Genomic DNA, 8380 nt, shown 5'->3' with positions numbered 1-8380 from the left:
ACCAATAACTTCTACCGTTTCACCTAGACAATTAAATGTCATAACCTCATATTATTAATAAATATAATAATACTACTCCAATATTTAGTACAAAATATAATAAGTAAAATAAAAAAACAAAAAATAGATTAAACATTCAAAAATAAAGGCAAAAATAAAAAACTATAGTTATAAAGCAAAAATAAAAAAATTAGGCAACATATAATAATAAGAAAGCCATCATTAAAGCAAATAAACCTGTAGCTTCAGCGAAAGCAAAACCTAAAATAGCATAAGAAAATAATTGACCTCTTAAAGTAGGATTTCTAGCAACACCTAAGATTAAAGCACCAAAAACAACACCAATACCAACACCAGCACCAATTAAACCTGTAGTGGCTAAACCTGTACCTATTATTTTAGCTGCTTGTATCATATATAAATATTAATTTACCTTTTTTCTTTGAGGAATCCTCTATTGTATTATTGTAAATATAATCTTATACAAAAAGCTCTCAAGATGACTCGAACATCTATACAAATATTAACAGTATTTTGCTCTACCCTTGAGCTATGAGAGCTATTCTTATCCTAGATTCGAACTAGGATCAAAATATTAGAAGTATTCTGCTCTACCATTGAGCTAATAAGAATTAAGTACTAAACATGTATAAGATTCGAACTTATATCCACGTGTCCGTACCACGATATTCTAACCATTAAACTAACATGTTTAAATTTTTAAATAATTATTTAAAAATTTAGTATAAAGTAAATTTATACTTTAAACTAGGTTTTATTTAACCTAATGCAATAATAAAAAATTTTAGGATTGTAAAGGTAAACTTACAAAAGCATGTGGTTTAGGTGGACTATTTAAACATCATTCTAAAGAATTATTATTTCTATTAAATAATGTTTGGAATAAATCACTAAAATATTGAGGTGTTAATCAAGGATATCTTGAAACAGCTGTACCTTCTGTTAATTGAACATATAATATATTTAAAAAATATCAAGATGCAACTACACTAACAATAGAACCAAAACTACTTATTAAATTTCAACCTGCAAAAGCATCAGGGTAATCACTTATTCTTCTAGGCATACCTTGTAAACCTAAGAAATGTTGCATTATTAAAATCTATTTAATATAAAAATTAATTATATATATAGATATATATAAATATATATAGATAGATATCTATGAAATCTAAAGTATTATATTTAAATTTTATAAACTCTAATTTAATCTCCTCTCCTAATTGTAATTATCCAAATATATATAGATATATATAAATATACATAAACTAATAAAAAAAAATTTTTTATTTAATAATAAAGATCATATCATTATCCTAAAGAATAAATAGGATATTTGGCGTGTGATCGTTGAGGGATAAATAAAAATAAACTTCCCTGCTGATTATGTGAATAACACAGTTTCCAGCATATAGCCAAAATTAATAAAATAAAATTATTAATATATTATAATATTACTATTATAAACCCCCAACAAAGAGGGAAGAAAGTAAGATTAACCCCTATAAATAAAATTCAGAAATGAACTTTACTTGCAAAAATATTATAAGATAAACCTAAAATTTTAGGAATTCAGAAATATCAACCACTATAAAGAGCAAAAACAGCACCCATAGATAAAACGTAATGAAAATGCTACTTATACATAAAGTATAAATAATGGACTGTATCTTTACCTGAAATAAATATGTTATTGATCATTATATAATAAATAATTACTAACACAAGGTATTTTATATCATGTAGAATTTTCATATTTAAGTCAATTTATCATAAAATTTGAATATATTTTATGTTCTACACTATACCTAGGATATGTTTTATATTTTCTAATTTCTATAAAAGATTTAATTTTAGTAACTCTATAAAATTTCATATCACAATATAATCTATTATGCATAAAATAATCATATATAAATAACATATTAGAAACGTTTTGAAATTTAAATGCGATAGATGTGAAAACTTTAGAAGTACCAACTTTAGAAGATTTTTTACGTATAAGAATAGCAGGTTTAGAATTTAATAAAGTATTATCAAAATTTAATTTAGATGTATATTCATTATATTGAAATTCTAAATTACATTCTATTCTATTACCAGCATAATTAAAGACTATACTACCATCAGTATCTATTAGTCCAGAAAAATAAGGATCATATAACCCTATATTATAATTGGGTTCAATATAATCTATATTATATAAAAAACAAGCTTCTTTAAATCCAGGTACTTTAAGTCTAATTAAGCTATTAAGATTCTTAATAATATACATCATATTTTCTTTAGTAGAAATTAAATAAATAGAATAAGGCTTATTTTTATAAGCTTTAATTCTACCCATGTGTAAATAATCTTGTATACGTCTTAAAATTTTTATATCTTTATTATGTAATTTAATTATAATTTGTTTAAGAACTCTTTTATTACCAAAAGGTACAGTTCTAATATCAAAATTACCATCACCATCTATTATACCAGCAAATCAATTTCAAAATTTAGAATTTTCAATTTCAGGTAACTGACGTACAGTCTCTGAGAATCCTTTAGAGTTTTCTGCTGATTGTATATTCATAAGTTTTGAACTCATTGTAGTATCATTATTTTGACTATTTAAAAGAATAATATTCCTACTAACATCTAATTTATAAAGATAAAACGTATAAATAAATAGTAAACAATACACAAATAACATAGTTTCCAGCATATAGTCAGTTACAAAATAATGAATAATCTTGTGCGTACCTAAATCAGCTAACACGGATTTAAAGGTATACAACAAAGTGGAAGATAAATTATTCTGGCCCATTTGAGCAACGACATAATAAGTCAGTCTGTCGTATAAATTATTTTAATATTTCTTGGGTTACCCCAAGGATCGGACTATAACTCATCTAATCATTTAACTTAATAAATTTTCGACTGCCACGTTTAGTCTCTACGGATCCTACTCAATATAAGTAATTTTTACTTATATTTTTGGTTTCCACGGTATTATCTTATATTTTACCCGTTTTATAGCTTTATAAAAAACATATAAGACTTCACCGTTAGCAATATAAAACATATTACCGAAAAAGATATTAATTTTTTCACGGTGGCAAGACCACATGACACTTAAAGAATTTTTTGTTTTCATTTATGATAAGACTCTGCTTTATCACCTAACAAAGGGTAGTTATTAAAGTGATATAAAACAGTTTTTAATATTTCTTTTTTATAAATTTCTAAAGAATAAAAATTACGAGAAGGATTTCTAACTACATTAGTAGAAGCTAAATATTCTTTTATAAGATACATTAAATAAATGTCATCATTTTGTCCTATAGAAAAAGAATGATTATTATTTTTTCTAATAGAAAAACAACCTTCAGCCTCTACAAATCCAGAAAATCATATTTTAAAGTAAGAAGGTAAAGTTAAAATATCTTTAATTCCAAATATATAAGAATTTATAATAGATTGTTGATCATTATACTTATTATTTCTATTTAATAAATATCAATCTACTGAATTTCTTACCATACATTCTTTTAAAAATTTAAGTTGACATATTTTTTTTGAAGTTAAGGGAGGATAAAGATCAAAAATTTTGATTATTTCTTGTATTGTCTCTTTTTTATTAACTACTCATATTACATCTTTACCTTTTCCAGTTATTCTAACACTTCCTTCTACTACTTTAGCAATTTTTATTAACATTTTATAATTTGATGTTATATTAGATAATTTAATAACAAGTCTATATTCTAAGGACTGTTTACGTCAATGATTTACTTGAATGCTCCCATCACCATCCATTAAACCAACTCAAAAAATTTTTAAATATTCTTCCTCATTATTAATTAAACTATTTTTATTTTCTAGACTATCACTTATTAAACTAATTTTTTTATTCTTTTTTTCGACTACAGTAGTTACAATATATAATAAAGTTAATATAATATAACTACATATAAATAGCGTATCATGGAAAGCTATATCAAGTGATGCATTAGCTAAAACAACACCACTTACGAATTATTAAATTCTTCTTCTAATCTTTCAAAACTAAATATATAACCTTTATATTCACTACCTAATTTAGCATATTTTTAATAGTACTATGATTTATATTTAAAGCTCTTTCAGCTTCTTTTACACCATAATATTTTGCTATAAAAGTTTTATTTATATCATATACAAATACAGATCTTCTAACAAAACTTTTATCATTTATATCTTTAATTAATTCATTAGATTCTTCATTTAATCAATTTTCTATTGAAGGTGTATCAGAGATATTATATGGTATATTACTTATATATCATTCACCTCTAAATAAAGTTTCCTATTTTATAGAATTGACTATTGAAGCGTGATTTGCATTAATTAATTTAGCTAAAGTATTTACAGATGGGAAAATAACTAAAAAATTTTTATAAGAATCATAAATATAAACAGAATAAGCTGATTTAGATTCTATCACCCTTACCTTAGTCTCAGTAGAATGACTTTTATTTTCACCCGTTAAAGTTCTAGCTATTAAAGCTTTTGTTTCATCTGAATGAGTTCTATTTTTAGCTAAAGATGATAATAATGATTTTGTTTCTTATGTGTGTTTATAACCTAAAGATGAATAACCTTGTTTTAATAGATTATAATAAGGTTTAAAGATATTATATAAAATGTTTCCCTTATAGTTAAATTTTCAACTTCAACATATTCTAATATTAATAAAGAAAAATTTGTTGGCCCATATATTAATAAAGCTTTTACAATAGGCATATTACTATTTTGTTTACTTTTTAAAAAACTAGTGTTAAGATAATTTTTCATTCTACCTGGTAAATTTATAGAACTTCCAATATATCTATTACCATTTATATTATTTAACAAACAATATACACCTGATTTATTTTTTTTCATTTTTAAATATTTGAGGTTTTTCCTCTTTAAATTTATAATATATTTTTATAGGAATTAAATCATTAATACTATTAAAATTTTTATTCTCATTACTAGGATTAGAATAATAACGTTTTGTTATATAAAGATAAGATGATTTATTAAAAGTTAAAGAATTATTTAATTCACGGACTATATCTTCACAAAAATGTGGGCTACGTGTAGTCTCTGAGGATTTCAATAAATAATTTATATTGATCTTTCCTGCTGATTGTTCAAAATTATAGATTTTTACTGGAATAATAAAAATTAAACCTAGTAACATAATTGTCTGAAGTTTCCAGCAAATAGTAGCCTTTAAAGGGAGAACTAAGTGGTTATATGTTAATCCTCCAATAGTAAACATAACAACAAAACCTAAAGCAAATAACATAGCAGGAGTTAAACGTAAAGAACCTCCATAACAAGTAGCTCAGGGTAGGGCCTTCGATTATTTCAAATCTAGTTGGCTTTATGTTTCATAAAAACAGTGACACATCGGTATATTTTTACTTAAATGCTTGTTTAAGGCACTATCTATTACTAGTAACCTGGACCATTCCTTCATATTTCATATAATAAATTATTATATATAATATAATATAATATTACTTAGAAATAGTATAGCATCTGGCCTCTACACTTTTAGATATAATAAATATATAAATATACTTATTATACTCAATAAATTTTTTTATTTATTGAATTACATTTTCATGTAACCATTTAGCTCGACGATAATCCTCAATAATTTATATTCTTATTGTAGGATGTCCCTCGAATTTGCCATATTAACAATAATAAATTAAAAATAGAATACTATAAAACACTTAATATAAGTATTGAATCATATTATTTAAACTTTTTACCAAATAGCTTATACTTCATAGAATGATGAAAATAAGGTAAAAGATTATGTAAATTTTTCTTAATAGATTTACTTTTTATATAAAGAATAGGTATATTCTTTTGATAATGAATGGAACAATCTAAATTAAACTTTAGAATTAAAACATTAATGATAAAAACTACTTGTTTAACTGTAAAATAATCTGTTTGTATACATATACCTGAATTATAAGAACCATTAGCCATAATTCAATGAGCTAAAGCCTCTCAAGATAATAAATCATATAAATTAGAAGGTATAAATTTATTATTATTAATATAAAACAAATTATATAGATCAGTAAAACAAGATAAACTACGAGTAGTAAAACCTAAACATAAATATTCTTTTTTATGAAGAATTGTTTTAGTTGTATAAGGAGCTTTAGAACAGTAATGATTTAATTTAAAAAAAATAAAATAAAAATAATCAATATGTTTAATACTTTGTTTAAATTGTAATCTAGCATCAGCTTTATAAGATTTACTTAAATTAGCATCTGAAAGTAAAATACCAATAAAAACAGGTAAAATATTAATAGGAATTTTTACAAGTTTTTTTTCAAAAGCCCTATATCTAGAATAACCTACAGTAGAAGATAAATTAATACCATATGGAACAAGTGAATTAGAAGTATAGTTAATAATTAATTTATTATTGTATTTGGTCATATAAATCTTACTAAAGGATTTTGACAACCAACTAAATATTTTAATACCTGTAGGAACAGCAATAATTAATGTAGCAGCAGTAAAATAAGCTCTTGTCGAACTATAAGGACAGTATCTTAATTTAATAAAGTATATTATTAAATTCCTTGCGTACTTGTCTCTGAGAATCCTTTAGTTTTAATACTTATAATTTTATCTATACCTTTTCTGTCTAAATGTTTACCTTCAGTTATCATTATATAAACTTTTCTAAATTTTAGATAACTTATATATTTACCACCAAATAGATGAAATTTATCAAAATAATTGATTATATGATAAGCAGTACTAAACCCAGTACTTTTATAACATCAAATACCAGAACTATATTGAGATAAATTACCTTTTTTAAAAAGATCATATAATAACTTTAAAGGTATATTATCATTTTGTTTTAAAGAATATTCTAATCTAACACAAAAACCTGTTTTATGAGTTTTACTATTTATAACACTAATATGAAAACAACCATCAGCTTGAGTAAAACCAGCTAATCAAGAATTATCTAAACTTAATTTTTTTAAAGGAGGAAAAATTTTTGTATTAAAATCTTCACAATATCCTTTATTAATTAATTGTTCATATATATAATGACTAATTAACTTACCATTAATTAAAGATAAAATAATAGACAAACCTTTTTGATTTTTACAGATATACCTAACTGCTTTTTTATTTTTTATTTTATAAACATTTCCATACCCTATACGCTTTTTAATTAAATAAGCTAATGAAGTATCATTTTCACTAAAAATGATATATAGTTGTTTTTTACCAAATCAACCATCTCCTTCTATTAACCCAGTTAAAAAATGACTAAATTCTTCATGAGAAATAACACTTTTATTATTATAAATATGTTCAGAAATTTTAGGTAGATTAGAATATTTAATATAAGTATTTTTAACATTAGCCGTAGCTTTAACGTTAAAACTAAAGTTTCCTGCTGATTGTCCTGTCATAAAATGTAATAAATAGATTGTTCCTAACGCAAAAACTACGAGTGGACTATTTATTCAGGAGTTTCCAGCAAATAGCAAGGTTTTTAACGTGGACACAAGTATATCCACATCTAAACCAACAGTATACATATGGTGCAAAAATTTAAATTAAATTTAATGGACTATATCTTCATCTTTTAAAGCGCTTCCTGATTTTCTAGTTAAACTAGTAATTATATTGATTTGTTTACTTAAAATTCTAATTTTTTCTAAACCTTTTTTATTTAAATGTTGCTTTTGTAATACCATTACATAAATTTCTTTTCATTTTAAATAAGATTCTTTCTTTTTTGTTTTAAGATTATATTTATCTAAGTAATTAATAATTAAAGGAATCTTTACAAATGAATTACTTTCTATTCTATGTATATTTCTAACTCCATTCTTAGATTTTCTGTAAGTTAATATAAGATTTAATTGATCTTTTAAATATAGCATATTTTTTAAACAATATTTTTGATCAATCATGAATCTTAATTTTACTTGTAAATCTAATTTCATTGCTTTTCTTTTTAAAAGAGTAGAATTAAAACAACCTTCAGCATCTATAAATCCAGCTATTCAACCATCTTTTAAATTAGGCATTACATTGTTATCTAACTCAAAAATATTAAATATTTTTAATCAATTATTAAATTGTATTTTTCTCTTACTTAAGAAAATATTACCATTAAAAATACTTATTAAAAGTAATATACCTTTTTTATCTCTAACAATATAACGAGAAAATTTTCCAAAATTTTTTACATAGCCAATTTGTAATATATTTTGAATATACTTTAAGATAGCTTCTTCTTTTTGAGTTAAAATAAAAGTACAAGAATTTTTATAAG

The 8380-nt window shown here is 23.1% G+C and overlaps 3 non-coding genes across 3 annotated transcripts; all 3 read right to left on the bottom strand.

Moving 5' to 3' along the window:
- Nucleotides 1–489: 489 nt before the first annotated feature.
- LOZ57_000009 lies at nucleotides 490–560 on the bottom strand. The gene has a single exon. It is a non-coding gene; the product is annotated as a tRNA-Asn (tRNA).
- Nucleotide 561: 1 nt separating this feature from the next.
- On the bottom strand, nucleotides 562–632 carry LOZ57_000008. The gene has a single exon. It is a non-coding gene; the product is annotated as a tRNA-Arg (tRNA).
- A 9-nt stretch (nucleotides 633–641) lies between these two features.
- LOZ57_000007 lies at nucleotides 642–713 on the bottom strand. Its single transcript has one exon. It is a non-coding gene; the product is annotated as a tRNA-Arg (tRNA).
- Between the last annotated feature and the right edge of the window lie 7667 nt (nucleotides 714–8380).

The sequence above is a fragment of the mitochondrial genome of Ophidiomyces ophidiicola (assembly GCF_022830035.1).
Source record: "Ophidiomyces ophidiicola strain CBS 122913 mitochondrion, complete sequence, whole genome shotgun sequence".
Lineage (NCBI taxonomy): Eukaryota > Fungi > Ascomycota > Eurotiomycetes > Onygenales > Onygenaceae > Ophidiomyces > Ophidiomyces ophidiicola.
This window is presented reverse-complemented; position numbering and strand designations above follow the sequence as displayed.